The sequence below is a fragment of the Phoenix dactylifera genome, chromosome 15 (genome assembly GCF_051530095.1).
Source record: "Phoenix dactylifera cultivar Ajwa chromosome 15, Ajwa_hap1_PhDact_Kaust_v1.1, whole genome shotgun sequence".
Lineage (NCBI taxonomy): Eukaryota > Viridiplantae > Streptophyta > Magnoliopsida > Arecales > Arecaceae > Phoenix > Phoenix dactylifera.
In genome coordinates, this window is record NC_143204.1 from 17,342,026 (window position 1) to 17,362,969 (window position 20,944).

Consider the following 20,944-nt stretch of genomic DNA (forward strand, 5'->3'; position numbering starts at 1 on the left):
TGCGAGCGACCCTTCGGCGGCCAGGCGTCTTCTGGCGTCATCGAGGTGTCACTTGCCCTCTCGCCTATTTAATCGGGGGCCCTCCCCCGTCCGTCTTCTTCTTTACGGACATTTTCGAGTTTCTCCTTTGCGCTACCATTGTTGCCGCCGAAACGTTCGCTTGCTTTTCCTTTGACGCTCTCGGAGCCGTTCTTCCTCCTCTTCAAGTGAGTTTCCCACTCTTCTACTTTGAGCTCTTCATACTTTTTCTTTTTGTACTAGTGCACCCCAGTCGTTCCGGCCTTTCCCTCCTTCTTGACCCCGTCCTGACCGTAGATTGGCCATTAGGGATGGGCGAAGTGGGAGCAGATAGCATCAAGTCAAAACTGGTCGCCGAGGACTTAGACGGATTTGTGGCTCGGTACCACCTTCCCGAGGCCTGCAATGTCACGCTCCCAGGGCCTGAGGAGAGGATGTCTCATCCTCCTCGAGGGAAGATCGCCATCAATGAGGGCATCCTCCAGGCCGGGTTCCGCTTTCCCCCTTCAGACCTAGTCTTACAGGTGCTCCGGGGTTTAGGAATGGCACCGACGCAACTGGTGCCGAACTCGTGGCGTGCTCTGACGGTCTTCCAGGTTCTCTGTCGCTTGCATGCGATTCCCGCCACCTTGAACGTTTTCTGGGAGCTCTACGGCCTGAGCGGCCACCCCCAGGACAAAGGGTGGTGGTGCTTCGCAGCGCGGCGAGGGTGCGGCCTTGTCAAGGAGGGTCCTACCTCCATTCACCACTGGAAGGAGCGCTTCTTTTTCGTTGATGCAGACCCCTCCTGGGAAATCAGGGCAATCTGGGGGACGCCGGTGAAGTCCCCAATTGGCCTGTCGAAGTTGTCGAGGGAGGAATCCGAGGGCGTCGCCGCCTTGAAGGGGTTGGTCGCCGAGGGCCAGCTTCCCCCGGTGGGCCGCCTTATTTCTGAGGATACCTTGGTGAACGTCGGTTTGAGCTCGGTCCCCACCGACCGTGAGTCCGCCATCGTTTCTTTAGCTCTTTTCTTCTCTTTCGTTCCTTCTTCCTTTCGGTTTCTCAGTCCCTGACCATCCCGTCCTTCTTGCAGAGGTCGACGACGTCATGCGGTCGGTGAAGTCGAAGGCTGTTGGTAGGGCGTCCCTGCTGGAAGCAGTCCGGAGGAGGAAACGAGCTCTTCCGAGCGGGGCCCCACCGGCGAAGAAGTCCCGTAAGGAGATACCTCCGATGCCGACCGACGAGTCCGGGCCCACCGGTCAGGGAGATGTTGTGGGCACCGACCGGCAGCTGACGCTGTATCAGCCCTCCGGTGGTAAGGTTGCCGCTACTCCGGAGGTGCCACCTGAGCCTGCTCAAGACGGACGGGTCGGACGTGATCGGTCCCCGACCCGGCCTTCGACTCGGTCGGCTCCTGATGACTCGAGGAGGGACGCGCCGAGGCCCCGGCCGAGCGGGACCCTATCAATTCCTGGGGCGACCCCCGCCCCGAGCGCGATCAGCCGGACTCTTCCCCAGGCGATGGATAAGGGTAAGGCTGCAGAACCACCATCCGGCTCCGGGGAGAAATCGGGGTCTGCCTTCACTACCGATGGCGCCCGAAATCTCATCGAAACAGTGTTGCTGGAGAAGGACCGTCGGCGGGTCCGGGAGTTGGATGTCTCTGACGTTGGGGCCGCCAGCTGCGTCTGTCTCATGTCGGTGAGTGTTCTTCTGGCCGTCTTTCACCATTTATTGGCTCTGTTGTTCTCCGCCTGACTCCCTTATTTTTCCTATTTCTTAGCTCGCCCAGTACATGATCCGTCTGGAGGAGTGCTACAAGGAACAGGCGGGGCTTTTGGCGAAGGCCGAGGACCGGCTGAAAGCAATGGAAGAGGGAGGCCGGGCTGCGGCAGGCAGGACGACCGGGGACCTCGAGGCGAGGCTCCGGGAGGCCGAAGAGCGGGCACTCGGCTTCGCCGCCCTGGAGGAGCAACTGTCAGAGGCTCGGGAGCAACTCAAAACCGCCTCGGGCCTCGAAAGCAGGGTCAAGAAGGCGGAGGAACGGGCTGAAAAGCAGTCCCGGAAGATCGCGGACTATCGAGAGCGGTGGGAGAAGGCCCAGCGGTCTGCCGACAACGCCTGCGACCGAATCTGCTCTTTTGAAGCCAAACTAGGCGAACTGGAATCGGCCCTGGAGAAGTCATGCACGGACGTCCAAGAGCTCCGTTCGCGCCTGAAGGAAGCCGAGGCCGCTCGGGTTGCTACCGAGGCGAAGCATAAAGAGGCTTAGGCTGATCTGCTGAGGGTCTCCTCTGAGGCCGAAGGCCGGATTGTGGCGAAGGTCTTGGAGGCCAAGGCTCAGATTATGGAGCGAGCTGAGGCGGAGCTGGCCGAGAAGAGGGCGGAAATCGGGCGTCAGGCGGTAGAGGCTTATCGCCAGTCCGCCGAGTTCGCCCATGATATGTCGGAGGCAGTGCGGACCTATCGCCAGTCTGACGAGTTTGTCCATGACGCGTCGGACGCGGGGGCCGAAGCCTTCACCTTGGGCTTCGAGGAGGGCCTGGCAAGGGTGTCGGCTAAGTATCCCGAAGTTGACCTGAGCGAGATCTCCCTCCTGGACTCCTCTCCGGCGCCATTGCCTGCTGGTTCTCCTGCTGCTTCCCTACCTCCCGCGGACGAGCCCGGCGTTCCCGACCCGGGAGTTCCTCCAAGCTGACCTCTTGTACCTTTCATTGTCTTTTTTATTTTTGTATGTCGGCGTTTTGCCCAATTGTATGGGCCTCGGCCCTGAAAATTAATGCACGTTGAATATTTCTTCATCTCGCCCTCGTCCTCTTTTTTTTTTTTTTTTTAGCTCTTGGTTGCTTCTTGCTGACTTTTGATTCCCGAAGTTCTTCCGGCGCTAGGCCAGGCATCCGAGGGTTAAACCTCAGGAAACTCTTCCGGCGCTAAGCCAGGCATCCGAGGGTTAGGCCTCAGGAAATTCTTCCGGCGCTAAGCCAGGCATCCGAGGGTTAGGCCTCAGGAAATTCTTCCGGCGCTAAGCCAGGCATCCGAGGGTTAGGCCTCAGGAAACTCTTCCGGCGCTGAGCCAGGCATCCGAGGGTTAGGCCTCAGGAAACTCTTCCGGCGCTAGGCCAGGCATCCGAGGGTTAGGCCTCAGGAAACTCTTCCGGCGCTAAGCCAGGCATCCGAGGGTTAGGCCTCAGGAAACTCTTCCGGCGCTAAGCCAGGCATCCGAGGGTTAGGCCTCAGGAAACTCTTCCGGCGCTAAGCCAGGCATCCGAGGGTTAGGCCTCAGGAAATTCTTCCGGCGCTAAGCCAGGCATCCGAGGGTTAGGCCTCAGGAAACTCTTCCGGCGCTGAGCCAGGCATCCGAGGGTTAGGCCTCAGGAAACTCTTCCGGCGCTGAGCCAGGCATCCGAGGGTTAGGCCTCAGGCAACTCTTCCGGCGCTAGGCCAGGCATCCGAGGGTTAGTCCTCAGGAAATTCTTCCGGCGCTAAGCCAGGCATCCGAGGGTTAGGCCTCAGGAAATTCTTCCGCTCGCTGGTCGGCCAAGGCTGGCGCAAGCCGAAGCGACCGGTCGGGGCTTCCGGCTAGTCTGCTCCCGGGATGATCATCGGGTTAGCCAGGCATCTGAGGGTTGTCAAGCCTCAGGGAAATTCCGCTCGTTGGTCGGCCTAGGCTGGCGCAAGCCGAGGCGACCGGTCGGGGCTTCCGGCTAGTCTACTCCCGGGATGATCATCGGGTTAGCCAGGCATCTGAGGGTTGTCAAGCCTCAGGGAAATTCCGCTCGTTGGTCGGCCAAGGCTGGCGCAAGCCGAGGCGACCGGTCGGGGCTTCCGGCTAGTCTGCTCCCGGGATGATCATCGGGTTAGCCAGGCATCCGAGGGCCGAGCCTCGGGAGATTCCACTCGTTGGTCGGCCTAGGCTGGCGCAAGCCGAGGCGACCGGTCGGGGCTTCCGGCTAGTCTGCTCCCGGGATGATCATCGGGTTAGCCAGGCATCTGAGGGTTGTCAAGCCTCAGGGAAATTCCGCTCGTTGGTCGGCCAAGGCTGGCGCAAGCCGAGGCGACCGGTCGGGGCTTCCGGCTAGTCTGCTCCCGGGATGATCATCGGGTTAGCCAGGCATCCGAGGGCCGAGCCTCGGGAGATTCCACTCGTTGGTCGGCCTAGGCTGGCGCAAGCCGAGGCGACCGGTCGGGGCTTCCGGCTAGTCTGCTCCCGGGATGATCATCGGGTTAGCCAGGCATCCGAGGGTTGTCAAGCCTCAGGGAAATTCCGCTCGTTGGTCGGCCAAGGCTGGCGCAAGCCGAGGCGACCGGTCGGGGCTTCCGGCTAGTCTGCTCCCGGGATGATCATCGGGTTAGCCAGGCATCCGAGGGCCGAGCCTCGGGAGATTCCACTCGTTGGTCGGCCTAGGCTGGCGCAAGCCGAGGCGACCGGTCGGGGCTTCCGGCTAGTCTGCTCCCGGGATGATCATCGGGTTAGCCAGGCATCCGAGGGCCGAGCCTCGGGACATTCCACTCGTTGGTCGGCCACTTGTCGCTCGCCGCCCATCGGGGTTTCTCTGTGCCCAGCCGCGACCGTGTTTCTCCTCTCCTCCAAGCGTTGCCTGGGGGGAACACGAGAAGGGTATTAAACGCTAATTAATGCGTTACCTGGGAAATCGGATCGCCAGTTGCTGCTGGTGAGGAGTGTTAGTTGAGCGGCCGCGATACGCGGGTTCTTCGAGGAGGATGCGGCCTGGGCGCGAGCGGAGACAGGTGGACCTAGGGGTATACGTCACCCGGATCGTCCTGCACAAAGAATGCGATTTAAGGAGAATGACGCTTAGGAAATCGCGGGGAGATACGCCTCGGGAGCCGGAACGGCTCCGGATTCAGTGCGCCTGCATTTATTGGAGCCACCCGTATCGGAACTACCAGGGGGCCGCAGCTTGGCTATAAATACAGGTGCAGGTACGATGGAATTTGCCAAGCCGGAGCTGCAGGTTGCCATGGATCGCGGACCTCCTCCTTGGCATATGACTGAGAGACTCCTGTCGAAGGAAAGGGGAGGCGCTCCCCTTACAACTTCAGCCAACTAGCCGTTTCATCTGGGATCAACAAGGAGGGTCTCCCCGGCGGAACTCCGCTCTAGGCGTTTCATCCGGGATCACATCTCCCCTCCTTGAAGTTCAGCCTCCCGGTTGAGCTCTGCGCCGGACGCTCAATCCGGGACCGCGCCTCCATATACTCTTCCCCCTCGAATCCCTTCTCTTCCCTACCACTGGGGAAGATGGGAATATCCTTTGGAGGCGGCGTTCCCCTGGGGGCAACGGGAGCTTCTTCTGCGGCGGCTCCTCCTCTTTTTGGTGAGGTGCTGGATGGCGCCTCCGGTTAGAAGCACCCACTTCTGGTGGGACTGCAGCCGCCCTGGGTTGAGGGTTTGGGTCCCCACCTCTTCTTTACTTTCTTTACTCCCTAATTCCCCTCTGGGAATTCCTTGTAATCACACGAGCACGCCACTGTAACCAGAAATTATTGAAATGAAAAGTATTGCACCTTTTTAAATTGTCTTTCTGGCCTTGTTGTTCTACTGGTAATACATCCGCAGGTTAGCGGAATTCCAGCCCCTTGGAATTTCTCGGCCATCTAGGGCTTCCAACTGGTAGGAGCCAGGTCGGTTTACCCAACGAACTTTATACGGGCCTTCCCAATTTGGCGCTAGCTTCCCACCTTCCGTAGGTTGAGATGCCTTAGCTCGCCTCAGCACCAGATCTCCAATTCTGAAAAGCTTCGGTCGGACTTTGGAGTTGTAATATCGGGCCACCCTCTGCTGATACATTGCCATCCGTACCTGAGCCATTTCCCTTGCTTCTTCCAAGAGATCCAAGTTCCCTCGGAGTTGCTCTGAATTGGCCTCGGGTCGGTGCGCGGCCACCCGAGGCGAGGGGAGTCCGAGCTCCACGGGGGCAACGGCTTCCGTGCCATAGGTTAGGCTGAAAGGCGTCTCTCCAGTAGGAGTCCGTTGTGTGGTCCGATACGCCCAAAGGACATTCTCGAGTTCCTCGACCCAAGCTTGCCCCGTCCGGCCGATCCGCGCTTTGATACCTTGGAGGATTGTCCGATTTGTGACCTCGGCCTCGCCGTTGGTTTGGGGATGCGACACGGATGTGAACCGATGCTCGATCCCGAATTCCTCGCAGAAGTCCCGGAAGTGCTTGTTATCAAACTGTCGACCGTTATCCGAGATGAGGACCCGAGGTACTCCAAATCGGACAATGATGTTCTTCTTCACGAACTTCCGGACTTGTGCCTCCGTGATGGTGGCCAGTGGCTCTGCCTCCACCCACTTGGTGAAGTAGTCGATGGCGACAATCAAAAATTTCCGCTGGGCCGAAGCGACGGGGAATGGTCCGAGGATATCCATTCTCCACTGTGCGAAGGGCCAGGGCGCGGTGATTGGCGCCAAGGGGACAGAGGGGACTCTCTGGACGTTGGCGTGGCGCTGGCAGGCGTCGCATTTCCGCACGTGGTCCTTCGAGTCCTCCAACAAGGTCGGCCAATAGTAGCCTTGCCTCATGATCTTATGCGCCAAGGACCTAGCCCCCAAGTGCGATCCGCAGATGCCTTCGTGGACTTCGCCGAGGGCGTAGGCCGCTTCCGCGGGGCGGAGGCACCTTAAGAGGGGGGCGGTAAACGAGGTCCGATACAGCCTCCCTTCATAAAGTACGTAGTGGGCGGACTTCTTTACAAGCCGCCGGGCCTGATCTTCGTCTTCAGGGAGGATTCCTTCGGCGAGGTAGGCGACGAGCGGGTCCATCCAAGACGGCTCCGGATCAATTGCCATCACCGCTCCAGCCCCGTCAATGCTCGGGGCATCCAGGGTCTCCAGGTAGATTGCCCTCGACAAGTTGTGCGCGTCTGCGTCCACTAGGCGGGACAACCTGTCGGCCCTGGCATTTTCGCTCCTCGGGACCTGCTGAATGTCAACACTGCCGAGGTCGGGAATGAGTGTTTGCACCTTCCGGACGTAGCTCTGCATGGTCGGGCTCCGCGCCTCGAACTCCCCTCGAACCTGCCCGACCACCAGCTGGGAGTCGGTGAAGACTTTCAGACGCCGGATGCCGAGCTCCTTGGCGAGTTTGAGTCCCGCGACTAGGGCCTCGTACTCCGCCTCATTGTTGGTCACTGGAAATCCGAACCTCAAGGCATACTCGGCTATCACTCCATCGGGATTGGTGAGGACCAGCCCAGCCCCTCCACCTTCAGGGTTCGACGACCCGTCAATGTGGAGCGTCCAGATCGGGAGATCGAGGCTGGGTGTCTCCGGCGGCTTAGGTTCCGCCTCCTGCACAGTGCACTCAGCGAGAAAGTCCGCGAGCACCTAGGCCTTGATGGCTGGTAGCGGATGTCGAACTCACCAAGTTCTACTGCCCACTTCACCAGCCGTCCCGCATTCTCTGGATTGCTGAGAATCTGCCGCAGTGGTTGATCGGTCAAAAGGGTGACAGAATGAGCCTGGAAATAGGGGCGAAGCCTCCTGGTCGCAGTCAGCAGCGCGAAGGCGATCTTCTCAGCCTTCGTGTACCGCGTCTCGGCATTCCGGAGGACTCGGCTGATGTAGTATACAGGCTTCTGAAGTCTTGCCTCTTCCCGAACCAGTACTGCGCTGACTGCGGTTGGGGAGACCGCCAGGTAAAGGTAGAGCATCTCCCCCTCTTGCGGCTTGGACAGCAGGGGAGGAGACGCCATGTACTCCTTGAGCTGGTCGAACGCCGCATGACATTCGGCCGTCCAGAGGAAGTCTTTTGGGCGCTTCAACACCTTGAAGAATGGTTGGCAGCGTTCGGCCGACTTTGCCACAAATCGTCCGAGCGCGGCGACCCTTCCAGCGAGCTCCTGAACCTCCTTCACTTTGGTCGGAGGGGACATATCTTGGATGGCTTTGATCTTGTCCGGGTTGGCCTCGATCCCGCGCTGGTTGACAATGAAACCGAGGAACCTCCCGGCCGAAGCACCAAAAGCGCACTTCGCTGGGTTTAGCTTCATGCGAAACTTTCGCAAGGTGGTGAAAGTCTCCTCCAGATCTGCAATGTGCTGGTCTGCATGGCGGCTTTTTACCAGCATATCGTCCACGTACACCTCCATATTCCGGCCGATCTGCTCCTTGAAGATTTTATTGACGAGGCGCTGGTAAGTGGCGCCAGCGTTCTTCAGATCGAAGGGCATTACCTTGTAACAGTACAGCCCCCGGTCTGTTATGAAGGCAGTTTTCTCCTCGTCCTGTGGAGCCATCATTATTTGGTTGTAGCCGGAGAAGGCGTCCATAAAAGACAGTAGCTGATATCCGGAAGTCGCGTCGACCAGTTGGTCTATCCGTGGAAGCGGAAAGCTATCCTTGGGGCACGCCTTGTTCAGGTCGGTGTAGTCGACGCACATCCTCCACTTCCCGCTCGCCTTCCGGACAAGTACGACGTTTGCCAGCCACTCGGGGTAGCTCACCTCTCTTATGAAACCTGCCTCCAAGAGTTTGTCTACCTCCTGGTCGACCACCCGGATCCGATCCGGGGCACAGTGTCTCTTCTTTTGCTTTACTGGTCGGTGGGTCGGGTCGACGTTGAGGGCGTGAGAAACGACCTCCGGGTCGATCCCAGGTACATCGGCCGCCGACCAGGCAAACACATCTGCATTGGCTCGGAGGAATTCCACTAACCGGAGCCGAGCTTCCAAGTCGAGGTTGGCACCGACCCGGACCGTGCGGTCCGGGCGGCCTTCTTCGAGGGGAACTTCGATTACGCCCTCGGCCGGCTCCCCGTGCCGCAAGGCCACTTCGTCTCTGGCGTCAAGTGACTCGACGCTTAGGGCCTCCATGGGCTTCTTCCCTTTGAGAGTTGCTAGGAAACACTGCCGTGCGGTCGGCTGGTCACCTCGGACCTCTCCAATCCCGGCCGCTGTGGGGAACCGCATGAGCAAATGGTAGGTAGAAACCACCGCGCGAAGGGCGTTCAGTCCGGGTCGTCCGAGGATAGCGTTGTAGGCCGAGGGGACACGGACGACCAAGAACCCGAGCCGCACCGTGGCTTCTGCGGGTGCAATGCCCGCAGTCACAGGCAGCTCGATGACACCTTCGGCCGAGATAGCGTCTCCAATGAATCCTATGAGGGGGGTGGATGTTTTGTGCAACAATTGTCGGGAAAAGCCCATCTTTTGGAAGGCCTCGTAATACAAAATATCAGCTGAGCTTCCACTATCCACAAGAACACGCCTTACATCGTAGTCCGCCATAGTGAGAGAGATCACCATGGCGTCATCGTGGGGAGTCTGAACCCCCTTTACATCTTCATCACAAAAAGTGATTACATTTCCGACCCGCTGCCTCTTCGCGACGGCCACTCCTGATACTTCCGCCGAACCCCCTGCGTTCCTCACGGGCCGAGAGCAGCCCCCAGTGATGGTGTGGATCACTCCCGCAACGGGTCGATTCTGCTCCCGAGGCTCCTGAGAGGCCGGGTCGGCTGGACGCGGGTCTGCGGGGGGACGTCGGTCGTTTACATATCGACCGAGACGCCCTCGGCGAATGAGAGCCTCGATCTCGTCCCGAAGCTGGAAGCAGTCTTCGGTATCGTGGCCGTGGTCTCGGTGGTACTCACAGTACGCCCGAGAAGGCTTCCTCCCAGGGATCTTCTTCATCTGCCTCGGGACCGGGAGGTCCTCCCGCCCCTTGACCTCCATGAGGATCTGGGCCCGGGGGGCCAGGAGTGGGGTGTACCGGTTGAAGCGTCGGTGCGGAGAACGAGGGCGTGTGGCGCTGTGGTTCCTTGCTGGTGACGGGCTTCTGCGCCGGCGTTGAGGCGTCGGGCTCCTCCTCTGGGGTGCCTCTTTTCGCCTTTTCTTCCCGAGCTTTAGAGGGGCCTCGGCGGCCTCCTTGTTCCGGTGGGAGGCTGCCTCCTCGGCGTCTGCATACTGGTTTGCCCGAGACAACAGCTCCGGGAAGCTCCGCGGCAGGCGTTTGTCCAGGGAGAAGGTGAGTCTGCCCTTCCGGAAGCCTCGCTTCAGGGCTGAGAGAGCCACCTCCTGGCTCAAATTCCGGACCTCCAGTGTTGCCTTGTTGAAGCGGGTGAGATAATCCCGCAGGCTCTCTCCCTCGTTCTGCCGGACATCGAAGAGGGAGTCGGAGACCAGTCTTCGCCGGCTACTGACGGCGAAATGGCTGATGAAGAGACGGGTGAACTGGTGGAAGGACTGGATGGAATTAGCCTCCAGGCCGGCGAACCACGCCCTTGCCGGGCCGCGGAGGGTCGCCGGGAAGGCCTTGCAGAGGAGAGGATCCGATGCTCCATGGAGGAGCATAAGAGTCCTGAAACTCTCCACGTGGTCCCGTGGGTCCGCCGCCCCGTCGTAGGGTTCGATCGCCGGCATTTTGAATCCCGGCGGGTTTAGGGTTCGCAGGATCCTTGAGGCAAGCGCCGGCTGGGAGGAGATTTCCAAGTCGGCGAAGGGATCTTTGGAGTGGCCCTTCAGGACCTGGAGCTGTCTGTGGAGATCGTCCACCCGCCGGTCCAGGGAGCGCGACCGGTGGGTGGGAGACAAGGAGCGGCGCGAGGGGGACCGACTGGAGTGCGGGCCCCTCGAGGACTGGGGTGTCTGAGAACGCGCCCGGGTCCGCCTCTCGTACCCCGCGCAGCTCCGATGAGAAGGTCCTGGCAGAATGGACCGCACTCGAGAATCCTCCCCGCGCCGGCGCTCCTCTCCATGGGAGAGGAAGGAGCGCGGGTTGTGAGGAAGAGGCGAGTGCTCGGGGAGCGGCGGCTCCTGAGCCCACTGCGGCACCCGAGAGATCACACCCTGCAGATTCTGCACTGCCTCCGCGAGGGTGCGAACCTGCTGGGCTAGCTGGTCGAACTGAGCAGGTTCGACCGTCTGAATGGGAGGAGAAGCGGTGGAATGCTGCTGAGAGTGTGTTGGGGACGCAGCAGCCTCCCGGCCAGAGGCGCGAGAGGCTCCGCGACCGGAAGCATTGGAAGCTCCGCGACCACCTCGCCGTGCCATTACGATCGTTCTGAGATTCGTCCCTTCCTCTAGCGCCAACTGTTGCTGGTGGTCCAAACCGAGAACGATTGACACGACGGTGTGAACGGGGTTCCGCCTGAGTTGTCTTGGTTGGTGCTGGTTGCGCTCCACCTTCCGCCAAGGAACCTGCAAACAAGCCTTGCACCACCACCAGGGTGGTGATGGCCCTCCGACGGTCAAGTCAGAGGAGATTGGAGGAGGAGAGATGATAATCACAAATGGGAGAGAGTGCTCTGGGAGGTATTGCTTACCCCCCCCCTTCTCCCCCCAGCCGCATATATACCTGGCTGGGAGGTCTCTCAGGGGGGTTTGTCGTCGTGGGGCACGATAGAATGGCCACTGACATGGCCGTTACGGGGCGTCGTGGAGCAGCGCTGGGTACGGTCATGGCAGGGCGTAGTGGAGCTCCGCTTTGTACGGTTGATACAGGAGATCGTGGGCAGCATCGGGTACAGCCGTTGCAGGGAGTAGTGGAGCAGGAGGCCGCGGCGTGCCTCTGGAGAATAGCCTGTCGTTATCAAAAGATCTCCGACTCGGGGTCGGAATGCTGGATCATAGGGCAGCCGACCCGGGGTCGGGCTGCGAAGCCGAGGAGGTCCGACTCGGGGTCGGAGTGCTGGATCATAGGGCAGCCGACCCGGGGTCGGGCTGCGGAGCCGAGGAGGTCCGACTCGGGGTCGGAGTGCTGGATCATAGGGCAGCTGTAGCTTTCCTGGATACGCGTGCCGATCACGTGGGGCATGGCGGCTCAATTCCCCCATAACAGTTTTATTTTATAAATATTTTTTATATTTATTTTTATTTTGCTCATGGTATTTTGCTTGTTGACATTAATAATATAGTATTTAATAATATAATATTGCAATACAATAAAAACGTTGTTTGGCTAAAAAAGCTTTTGTGTCCATGCGTAACCGAATTTTTTTGAAATTAAAAATTTAGTACTATGATGACAGAATAATGGTACTACATCCGTAAGAGGACAATGATTAAAAATAAAGTGGCCATCGGTTTAATGTCATTTTGTGCTCGTGGGCATCAGAGTGGTCGCCTCCCTCCCTCCATATCCACCTCTCAACGGCCGTCTACGAACCCACCGGGCAGCCTCCATGGCGACTCACGTGACTCCTGCTACGCTGGTTCCCTCCTCGGGTCCGGTAAGAAGCGCGCAGTCGCTGCTGTCGGGCTCTCAAATATCTTTAAAACTATCCCGAGTCCACGTGTCGAGTGGGATCGCGGTTGGTGTTGCTTCCCGTGGGGACCGTGCAGCAGACCGAGTGGCTCAAGGCGTCGTGCATGGCGCACCACCACGACCCCATCCATGTTCTTGTAGTACTGCGTCCTCCAATAGACGGTGGGCTTGCGTGGGTCCCATCTCCATGTGTGTGTGTGTTTATAACACGGATAGTATTATATTATTTTAATATAAGTACAATTAATAAAACATTAGAGAAAAAAAGAAGAGAAGAAGGAACAAGAAAGAATGCCACCGTCTCCCAAAATATATATGCGTTTGTTTTTCAATTTTTTCTCTCCCTGTCCGCTTCTCGAGAAGCCATCCTTTTCCCCAATCCCCCCCGCCACCCTCTCTCTCTCTCTCTCTCCGTCTCCATGTCCCTATGTAATTATCTACTCCCACAACGACGGCCCTGCTTCCCTTCTTTCGTTCCATAAACTCACAACCTTGCCATCTCTCCGCAGTCCAAGTACAAAGCACACACACACTGATATATCCTCTTTCAATGCTCGGAAGAAGAAGGTAAAAATCTTTTGCAAGTAATAGAGGAGGTAACAAGAGAGGAGAAGAGGAATAGGTTGGGATTAAGGAGGAGAATGGCTTATATGTGCGCTGATAGCGGCAATCTTATGGCAATCGCCCAGCAAGTGATCCAGCAGAAGCAGCAACAACAGCAACAACGGCAGCAGCAGCAGCAGCAGCAGCAGCAGGGCATCGCCACCTCCGTTAGCCCCTTCTCCGTTAACCCTCAGCCTTGGGGACCCAACCACCACCAACCCATACCCGACAACTTCCCCTTCGTCATCCCTGACTCTGCCGACTTCCACGACCCCTTCGCCTCCGATTCAGGACCCGGTACGGTGCTCGGGTTCCATCCATCGGTCCACCTGGACCATGGCCCGTTCCGGCTCTCCGACTTCGGCTCGTCGGCCTCGGCCGCCGCCGCGGCGGTGTCGGTGGCGGGGGACTTCGACTCGGACGAGTGGATGGAGAGCTTGATCAGGGAGTCGCCGGCGGAGAGCTCCCATTTGATGAGCGACGCCTGGCAGGGAGGCGGGGCGGCCGCTGCGGCGGCGGAACTCCCGCCTCTCTTCGCCGACGCCTTCGCCTCCTGCTCCGCCGCCATCACCGTACCCTCCCCTGCCTCCACGTCGGATCTCAACCGCGTTGTCTTTTCCGACCCGGCCAAGATCTCCACTCCGGCTCCGGCTCATCACCAGACGGTAGTTGTTCATTCCCCAAATCCGGCGCCGCCGCAGCAGCGGGTTCCGGTCCGAACCGAAGCCTCCCCTGCCTCCACCTTCGATCCGCCACCGCCGCCCCAACAGAAGAATGACGCCGGCACCGGGGCCGAAATCGTCCGAGATCCGGACGTAGCGGGAAATCCCCCTTCGACGTCTCCGCCGCTGCTCCAAGCCCTCCTCGACTGTGCCCGGATCGCCGATTCCGATCCGGATCTGGCCGCCAAGTCCCTGGATAAGATCCGGGAGTCCGCGTCTGACCTTGGCGATCCGACGGAGCGGGTCGCCTTCTACTTCGCGGAGGCACTCTACAGCCGCCTTTCCGCCGCCTCAGGAGATCCTTATCGAAAAGATCCCTCCTCGCCGCCGCCATCTGCCACCTCCTACAGTTCCACGCCGGAGGACTTCACCTTCTGCTACAAAGCCTTCAACGACGCGTGCCCGTACTCGAAGTTCGCCCACCTCACGGCGAATCAGGCGATCCTGGAGGCCACCGAGTCGGCGTCCCAGATCCACATCATCGACTTCGGGATCATCCAGGGGGTCCAGTGGGCGGCGCTCCTCCAGGCCCTCGCCACCCGCCCCGGCGGAAAACCGGCCAAGATCCGGATCTCCGGCATACCCGCACCGGCGCTCGGTGACTCCCCTGCATCCTCCCTTGCCGTCACCGGCAACCGCCTCCGCAACTTCGCCGCCCTCCTCGACCTGGACTTTGACTTCGAGCCGGTCCTCACCCCACTCCCGGAGCTCACCGCTTCGACGTTCCGGGTCGAGCCGGGCGAGTCGGTGGCGGTCAACTTTGTGCTCCAGCTCTACACCCTCCTGGGCGATTCGACCGAGTTGGTCGAGCGGGTGCTCCGGCTCGCCAAATCGCTCGGGCCGGCCGTGCTGACGCTGTGCGAGTACGAGGCCAGCCTGAACCGGTCAGGGTTCGTGGCGCGTTTCGGTGCGGCGGTGGCGTGCTACGCGGCCGTGTTCGAGTCGCTTGAGCCGGAGATGGACCGTGGGTCGGCGGAGCGGCTCCGGGTGGAGCGGCTCCTCTTGGGGCATCGGATCCGCGCGGCGGTGGGGCCGGGGAAGGCGGCGAACCGACCGGAGAGGATGGAGGGGAGGGAGGAATGGACGGCTTTGATGGGGCGGTGCGGACTGTGTCCCGTGGCGGTCAGCAACTACGCGGTGAGCCAGGCGAACCTTCTCCTCTGGAATTATAACTACAGCTCCAAGTACAGGATCTTAGATTTCCCGCCCGGTTTCCTCTCACTCGCCTGGGAGGACCGCCCCCTCCTCACGGTTTACTCATGGCGCTGATAGAATTTTGTTTTGTTTTGTTCCCAAAATCTTCACTTATTTTCTTCTTCTTTTCTTTTTGTTTTGTTTAATTAGAGTGTTGATAATATGTACATATGCGTTTCTGCAACAAGAAGTGTGTTTTTTTTTTTTTTTTGTGCTAGAACGGTCATTTTATATATTACGCAGCTCTATTGGTCTATCTGAACATATGGCCTGAAAAGCCACTCCACTCCTCACCATCCTTTAAATATTCCAAAAAATATTTTAGGGTGTGATCATACCAATGCACCAAATTTCATCAAAACTATGCAAAAAAACGTGTCTTGATGGTGGAGGCATTATGGGATTGTTGATTTAGTCTGGGGTTTTGGTAATTTTAGCATGAAAGGTTAAAGCAGTTCTGAATGTAAAGAAGAAAGAAACTGGACTTCTATTTTTGACTTCATTCATCTAAAATCTGGAAGGTAGTAAAACGTAAAGGAAGTGGATTAAGAGTTTTAATTATCTTTATTGGGTGAAGATTACAAAGTGTATCTTTTTGTTATCTTACTTCTTAATCTTTGATTAGAGCTAAGTGCTTATAAGCTGGGAAAAAGTGCCAGTTGCTGGTGAAAAGAAACGAGATCAGGTGGTTGGTTTGGGGTCCCTCCAATTTCTGTAACTTTAGGTAAACTTCCTTTTGTACCCAAAAAAAAATCAAACATCTTTCCAATGGTCAAAGTATAATGAACTCAGAAGCAGGATAGGAATATAATGGAGGTTGCTGTTGATGAAGTTCTATTGAAAATTGATGGGATTTAAAGATAAAGGCTACATGATCTTGCTCGAGGGTGGGGAGTTGTATTTCCTTGCGTCTTCATTTAAGCCGAACTAGCCTATAAGGACAAATGCGACAAGCTTATCTGGCGACGCAGGCGATGCTGCAATAAATATTATCTATTTATGCGAGCTGATTTCCTTTCAGATGTTGGCAAGACGTCCGCAGGCAGCTCCAATTTTATTGGACATGATAGATAGGAAAGAAGATCTACTTCACGATGCTTTGGACCTAGAAGTTGAGTAACTACTGCTGTTGTTTTTTTGTTTTATTTTATGTTTTCATATGCGAGCTTGGGTTGACTGCTGGATCCAACTTCATTCCTTCCTTCAGAGTTGTGTTGAGGCACACATCCCTATCGCGTTACCTGATTTTGGGCCATACATCAAGTTACATTGTTTCATAGCTAATTAAACAAAGAGAAGTTCCATTGATTCTTAGAACTACATAACTTAGAAATTCAGAAAGATGTAATACGACTTGAAAATATACCTCTTTGCTAAGCCATTCCGCTAATTAATAGATGTTACTTGTGTCAGTGGATGAGATGCTCTAATTTTTAGTTGGTTAACATTTTGTTTCTAAAATTCACGCTAGTTAGTTCCTGGTTTCTTTTCTAAAGTATTAGGCTAATTATAGTTAATAATTGCCCGACGTTGTTGCTGCTGAACTTCGATCGGAAAGTTTGAAGAGAACGAATCTGCACGCACAAACAAAATAGAATAGAGATCACTGGACTCACGTTCACGAAAGAAGTTTTGGAGAATATAGGAGAATAAGAGATGGATAATGAACTAAAGAGAAGAATCTTCTGTGCTTGATATGCTAAGCCCCTTTTTATAGACATAGACATGGAGTTTCTTGTTCTACTAGTATTGGGCTTTAGAATCCTAAGTCAAGAAAAAAACAACCTTAAGGTGATCAGGTTCTGCCCAGAAAGACTGATTCGACTAAGATAAGCTTTCTTTCTCGCTCAGTGCTGCATGCCGTTTCATGATTGGTATGTCAGATTTGGGCCATATCACACACACACACACACACACACACACACACACACACACACACACTTTCTTGTCGAGCTATTCCTTTTAGCTCGCACTATGAAAGTAGATAGGTCGGTAAATAATAACTAGGTTAAGATATATTTTATCCTCACCTATTCCTTCAACTTATAACTCACTTACCTTGCTCACAGGGACTTGGAGCGGGAATTTGAATTTTTGGCATATGGCTTAGGTGGATTTTTGAAATTCAAAAGGTTGCTTATTCATATCCTCGAGGTGACATTATTGTCCTCCCTGCCACGTAGAGGTTGTAATCCTTTTGAGATCAACTTTCGAGAGCCGTTACTATCCGAGGTTAGTTTCTTGACCCTTGCCTCTCCTGTGCTGCCTCGAGAGGTTGTAAATTTGGAGGTCAGCTCTATGGGTCCTATTGGAGCAGAAAAAAAGGATGCGTACTTACAGAAGGTATTGTCTGCTTTGGGGCAGGTAGAAGCCTTCCTTACGGTTTTGCCCCCTTCAAAAGATGCCTATTAAGGGAAGAAGTTAGTTTTGCCCCCTCCATTTAAGGCACAATCTTTTCCACTAAACCGATGTGGGACTAAAGGTTTGTGGCCCCCTTTACACCCCTAACACTATCCCTCCAAGTGGGAAGGATTGTGCGAAGGGGAGGTACACGCACCCGGGGTGCCCTATTTGTTGGAGTAGAAAAAGGGGATGCGTCCCCACATGACGTATTGTCCGATTTAGGACCGGTAGAAGCCTTCCTCATGGTTTTGCCCTTCAAAAGTCGCCTCCTGAGGGAAGGGCTTTTGCCCCCCCTCATTTAAGGCACAATTCTTTCCACTACTCAACCAATGTGGGACTAAAAGTTTGTGGCCCTCCTTTACACCCCTAACACTACCCTCCGAGTGGGAAGAATTGTACGGGGGGAAGGTCCACGCACCTGGGGCATCCTATCTGTTAGAGCAAAAAAAGGAGATGCATCCCCACAAAAGGTATTGTCTGCTTTGGGGCAGGTAGAAGCCTCTCTCACGATTTTGCCTTTCAAAAGGCGCCTCCTAAGGGAAGGAATTTTGCCCCCTCTATTTAAGGCACAATCCTTTCTATTACTCAACTGATGTGGGATTAAAGGTTTGTGGTCCCCCTTTACACCTCTATCACTACCCTTCCAAATCGGAAGGATTGTGCGGGGGGAGGTCCATACACCCGGTGCGCCCTATCTGTTGGAGCAGAAAAAGGGGATGCGTCCCTGCAGGAGCTATTGTCCCCTTTGGGGCCGATAAAAGCCTTTCTCACGGTTTTGTCCTTCAAAAGGCGCCTTCTGAGGGAAGGACTTTTGCCCTCTCTATTTAAGGTACAATCATTTTCACTACTCAACCAATGTGAGACTAAAGGTTTGTGGCCCCCCTTACACTCCTAACAGGTCCTATCTTCTGTAGGTCAACTCTTAGAAGCTGTTTTGGTATGAGGTCAGTTTATTTTTGCCTCTGCCCTCTAGACTGCCTCTTTATCTTTGAGGGGCCTGCCTAAAGATGATCGACCAGGCCTGATTTGGTCTCGAGCTGAGTTTGGCCAAGTTATTCATTGGCTAGTAAGTGATTGATCAGATCGGGCTTTGCCATTTCCCATCCAAGCCTAAATTGAACTTGGACTTTTCACCTCGATGATCCTAGTATGGATCCTATGGTTGTTGCCTGACTATTCTTGAGTCGGTGGTTCTAGGATAGATCTCATGATTCCGATCTTGTTATTTAGGTCGGTGATCTTGGAGTTCCATTTCCTAGTTCCCGCACTTCGTAGGGCAACTTTTTATGTCCGACCTTAAAGACTTCAATTCAGAAAAGATTCTTTAGTAGTACTTGAAAAAATAAAAAATAACTTTATTGGTAATCAACAACAGAAATATAAAATTTGCACTACAGATCTTACCAACAGTAAATCCTGAGATTATCAGAGTTCCACGTGAGCACATCAGTGCTAACTTAGAAAAAGTTGGCAATCTAAGTTTTAGTCTACTTGTATGGAAGAGATCCGACCTGCACGGTTCAGTCATCATCTTCACCAAGCAACCAAATTGGGACGAGGTCTTCTACTTGTTCTCTTCTTTGTTCTGTCAGCTCATCCCTCATATCTTTACCCTCAATTAGTAGCATTTCTATAGGCTTTATCTTCCCCCTAAGATAGCCACATGGCATTACTAAGCCATGATTGGATCACCTCTGACCTCTCCAACACCGTGCTCAGTTGAAAAATGCATCAAGAGGTGGCAGGTGGACACGAAAGCTTTCATGCCATTCAAACTAGGTCGGCCTATAATAGCACTATAAGTAAAGAAAACATCACAACTAAGAAGTTGGTCATTATTGTTATTTGTTGAGGTTCCTATTCAGTTGTTGTGGGAAGCGTGATGATGCCTTCGACAAGCACAGGCTCTTCAGGAAATTCGATTATGGGCGATCCAATTTTTCTCCTGATCTATTCCTTTTTACACCTTGTCAACAATAATTCAGCATACCTAGTAATTTGCCACAACAAGCGATATGACCATGACATCATCGTGTAGGGTTTGGACTCCCTCTAAATCCAGATCTGAGAATGAGATTAGCTCTCTTTTGGGCTTCTTCGGGATGAATTCTCAAGCTCTTATCGTCCGAGTGCAGGCCCTTCAAATTGAAGAGCTTTCTCCTTGATTCTTTTGTCGAGGCTGGTCTACTTCACAGAGATCTTCTGAAGTTGGCTTGACAAAGACTGCGAAGTACTTGAGCCCATCTTTGAACAGGTCAGAGCTCAGCGATCCTGCCATGTCTCTTCAGAGATTCTTGGGAAAGACGTGGCAGTTCTGCATCGGATGGTCAAGCTGATTTGCATCTTGAGTTGGATATTGGCTCCCTGCAGGAACAGATTTTGCACCAACATTGCCAAAGTTTGCACCTGCTACATGAGCAGGTTGAACTCCTTGGTAGATTCAGCTGCTGTCATGGGCTGAGAAGGCTAATGATCCAGGCTACACTGAGATCCGGTGACCAAGCTGATTTACCTACTGAGCTTGTCTGCTGCTCTTTGAATTGTTTTTGTCTTTTCAGCTTCATGTTTCTAGGTCCTTCATCATTTTCCATAGATAGTGTCAATTTGTTGCCACCAAATCCCGATCCGAAAGTTTGCAGAGCACGAATCTGCACACATAAAGAAAATAAAACAATGGTCATCAGTGTGATGTCTGATGTGGGACTCTTCGATGCTTAAGTCAGTAAAAGAGGTTTTGGAGAACCCATGAGAATAAGATCTAGATAATGAACCAAAGAGAAGGACCTTCCTTGCCTGGTATGCCAATCCTCTTTTTGTAGATATGGAGTCCTCATCCCACTGGTATTGGATTTCAGAGTCTTAAGTCAAGCAACAAATAGCCTCATGGTGGTCAGGTTCAGCCCTGAAAGAGTTGTCTGGCTAAAACAAGTTCCCTTGCTTAGTGCCATGTGTCATCTCATGATTGGTAGGTTAGATTTTGGCCACATCAAAGGTGATACTGAATAGATGCAATGTAATCTAATGAAATGGTTGGTGACTGCAGTCCTTCCTTCTTTGTCAAAAAAAAAAGGTAAAAGAATGCAAATATAGAAAAATTTTATGATATCGATATGATTAGCAAATGATAAAATGAGAATAGTGTACTGTGTCAGCGTGCTCTAAGGGCTTAATTATCAAAATAGAAAACAAAAGTTTATGTTGCGTGAACTTAGGCTGCATTTGGTATTATTTCTACTGTTTTTTTTAAAAAACTTCGGAAACAAAAAATCTATTTATTTTTTCTATATTTCTTATAATAAAAAATATATTTGGTTCTCTTTTTTTTAATTAACAAAAATAAAAGATTACATAAAACCCAAAAGTCGGAAGCATAAAAGCCGAGCAAGCGTCAAGAGAGTGGAGAGTTTGAAGGAGAGGGGCAATTGGGGACAACACAATAGGAGCCACTCAAACGGGAGTGCGCTCAATCAGATTGATGGATAGCAAGAATGGATAGACATCAGTACTCCGAGGAGAATGAACAAACTAACAAACTATGATGATAAATGAATGCTTGGAATGAACGAAAGGACACTAAAAATGTAAGAACTAACGGATGACACGGACGAATAGATGGATGAAAGAGGTGACAAAACTAAAAAGAATAATTGCGAGATGGTGGACAAAGTTACTAGATATGTGGATGATGGTTGGAAGAGGGAGAGCGGTGAAGGCCTTGAGGAGGTAGAACGATGGAGCGATGATCAAAATACGGATGGCAAGGATAAGAAGGCCGAAAACCTTTTATTTTTTA

At 54.2% G+C, this 20,944-nt stretch overlaps 1 pseudogene across 1 annotated transcript; it reads left to right on the plus strand.

Annotated features, from left to right (window-relative positions):
* Window positions 1–11,956: 11,956 nt before the first annotated feature.
* Window positions 11,957–15,010, plus strand: LOC148699901 (SCARECROW-LIKE protein 7 pseudogene; annotated as a pseudogene). The gene has a single exon (XR_015973639.2). The product of XR_015973639.2 is annotated as an SCARECROW-LIKE protein 7 pseudogene (transcript).
* Window positions 15,011–20,944: the final 5,934 nt, after the last annotated feature.